This window comes from Dipodomys ordii, unplaced genomic scaffold (assembly GCF_000151885.1).
Source record: "Dipodomys ordii isolate 6190 unplaced genomic scaffold, Dord_2.0 Scaffold17, whole genome shotgun sequence".
NCBI classification, from domain to species: domain Eukaryota; kingdom Metazoa; phylum Chordata; class Mammalia; order Rodentia; family Heteromyidae; genus Dipodomys; species Dipodomys ordii.
In genome coordinates, this window is record NW_012267233.1 from 26,096,182 (window position 1) to 26,099,294 (window position 3,113).

General features: G+C 38.4%; 1 long non-coding RNA gene across 1 annotated transcript in view; it reads right to left on the minus strand.

Annotated features, from left to right (window-relative positions):
* Positions 1–949: 949 nt before the first annotated feature.
* LOC105982802 overlaps positions 950–3,113 on the minus strand; it is a 4,009-nt gene continuing 1,845 nt past the window's right edge. Inside the window, exon 3 of the long non-coding RNA XR_001174917.1 lies at positions 950–1,090. This is a non-coding gene — a long non-coding RNA (uncharacterized LOC105982802). The remainder of the gene's footprint in view (positions 1,091–3,113) is intronic.

A 3,113-nucleotide genomic window follows, 5' to 3' on the forward strand; every position in this document is an offset into this window, starting at 1 on the left:
ATCTATGCCAAACCAGAAAATCATGTCACAACCATACCAATTTGTCTGGAATCTTAACTTGAGAAAGCATTGTAAAGCACTCAGAGAAGTTTGGTCCTGGAAAAATGTGACAGGGGGCTTGAGCAATAGTCAGCCTTCAGAAGGGCTGTCCATGCCATTGCCTTCATGAAGAGACCAGAAAGAGTCCTGAGGGCCAGGGAGTTTCCAGGGTGATGGCCAACCTCTCTTCTCCTCTGTCCCCACAAAATACAAGTGGGGATTTCTCCTACTGCCAGAAGTTCTGAGGACTTCCCCAGACTCCCTAAGAGAAAATACCGAAGTGGGGATCCCCATTCTTGGGGATTCTGGATATTTGAGAAACAATGGGAGAGTTTCTAAAAATAATAAATAATAAAAAAAACTGATGCCTGAACTTTATTCCAGGTCAATGAAACTGGCTGGAGACACAGTGTGGGGCTTATACTTTGGTAGATTTAGAACCTTCTGAAAGATGCTAATGTTCAGTATATGTTGAGAACACCAGCTTTAAGCTGTCTGTGTGATAACAAAAAGGCTTGTGCACCCCACTCAGCATGTGCACTTGAAAAAACTGGGGAGTGGGAAAATTTGAGGCGTGTGGTCCCTTCTCTCACTCCTGCTTATCATCATTGCCCGCCTGTATGTGCCTGCACACACAGTGCTCTTAGGTTCTGTTTGATTTCTCTTCCTGACATCTCTTCTCCTATAGATCCCATTACAGGAAGCAGGAAGTAGGGATGTAGCTTGATGGTAAAGCACTTGCCTAGCATTTGGTTGAGTCCCTAGATTTGATCCTAGTACTGCCAAATGGACATAGACTGGTGGTACTCTAAAGTGAGCATCCTTTCTGTGACCATCAATACATCTACATTATAGAATTATAGAAGACAGTGAAATTAAGATTTAATACACCAATGACAACGAGCTTTAACAGAACCATAGCCACCACATTCCTGATTAAGTACTATTGTGTCTGTTTGGGCCAGTGGATGCCTGCTTCTTTTTTCTGAGGGCTTCTCTGGATACAGCTGTACCTCAGCCAGGTGTCCTCAGGAATGGCCTCTTGAAAATTCTAAAAGAATCAGAGAAACATGCAGAAGTACAGACTGACACCCAAAGACATTCCGTGTCACTTGAAGTGTGATAAGGAGCAGAATAGTTTTATATCAAGAACTGGCTGTTCTAACTCTGAAAAAGAAATGCCCCGGGAAAACATAGAAGAATAAAATATAACTCAGGAGTTAGGAAGCCTGTAAGCAGTTGTCTGCACCTACTTTGCTATCTGACAAATAGTCAAAACCAAATCATATGTATCTTGTGTGGTTTGAATGAAGCCGATAGATCAGTGAGAGTGAGATCTGAGACATTCTGTGTTTTCAGGATGTCTCAGTAGTTAATGAGCACCAGACGGCGAAAGTCCCTCTTCAACACAATCTTTTGACATCAAATTCCATCTTAGTGTGTTTACATCTGCCCAGAAAGGCACCACAAAGTATATAATAAAACTTGGGTACATGTGGCTTAGCAATTATCAGAAGAAATCAAAGAAGTGCTCTTTTTGAGTGGCTTGTTTAAAATATTTATTTATTACATACAGCCAATGCTTGGTGCCTGGCGTGCTTATTAAATATTTGGTCCAGGATTCTAAATCCAAAAAGCTAACTTTATTACAAATGGCATACAAATAATGTGGGAAATTAGCTATGTTGTTGACCTGTCTGAACACAATCTGAATCAGAACTGCAAAACTTCTATGAATTTTAAATAAGAATATATTCTGTCCTAAAACTAGCATGTAACTGATGATTGATTGACATGTCATGGATGAGAACAATAAGAAACTGCTATAAACAGTACATTGACAAAAACTCTTCCATACTCAACTTTATGAAATGAAAGCAGTACTGGCAAAGAAAGACATTTTTTGGAAAGGCCTTTGTGGTAATAATAATAATTTAAGGTTATTCTATTCTTAGCAATTTGGAAAGACTCTGCTGACATATGGCTATAATAAATTACAAACACCCCCAAATTTTTGTTAGGAAACATATTGCCAACTGTGAAATGTGTGGCTCATTACTACTTGAGAAATGCTCCTATAACAATTAAATAATAATCATAGTAATACTTTTTAACTGCTGATTATATTATAAATTCTACTCACTGTAAGCCTCTTGGCTAAGTTGGCACTGGCAGCTTCAAATTACAATAATAATTAGTATATTAAATTATATAAATTATATGTTTAAATATATAAATTATATTAAACCTTATCCATACACCCAGGTCAGGGGCTTTTTTTTTTTTTTGGTAGTCATGGGGCTTTAACTCTGGGCCTGAGCACTGTCCCTCAGCTCTTCAGCTCAAGGCTAGCACTCTACCACTTGAGCCACAGTGCTACTTCCAGTTTTCTGATGGTTTATTGGAGATAAGAGTTTCACCGCTTTTCTTGCCCAGTCTGGCTTTGAACCATGATCCTCAGATCTCAGCCTCTTGAGTAGCTAGGATTATGGGCAGGGGCCACAGGCGCCCGGGCAGAGGCTTTGTATGAAGTATCACAAAAGTATCTCTTCAATTGATAATTGTGAGGAAACAGGCTGAGAGAAGTTAAGGAACTTAGCCTAAGTTGCCAATTTCACTTCCAGGTCACCAGTTTTCATATCTTTTTTCTTAACAATTGTGCTATACTGTCTCTGTTCAGAAACGATCAGCAAACAAATAAAATGTAGACTAGTTAAAATGTGAACAAAACCAGTTGGTTTATTCAAGTTTTATCTAGTATATTGTACCACTTTATAGCACTTCATTTTATGGGGTACAAAATAAAACAAACAAAACACATATTATTCAATTAGAAAATAATCTTCAAACTTTGTGATAAGCAATTTCTTAGGATAAAAAAGTTCAAATAATCAAAAGTTGGGGAAGTGGTGCTGTGGCTCAAGTGGTAGAGTGTTAGCCTTGAGCAAAAGAAGCTCAGGGACAAGCCCTGAGTTCAAGCCCCAGGACTAGAAAAAAGAAAAAAAAAAGTTGGTAACTTGGATTTTCTCAAAGACTTTTAAATGTGTGCTCTTCAAAAGATACTATTAAGAAAA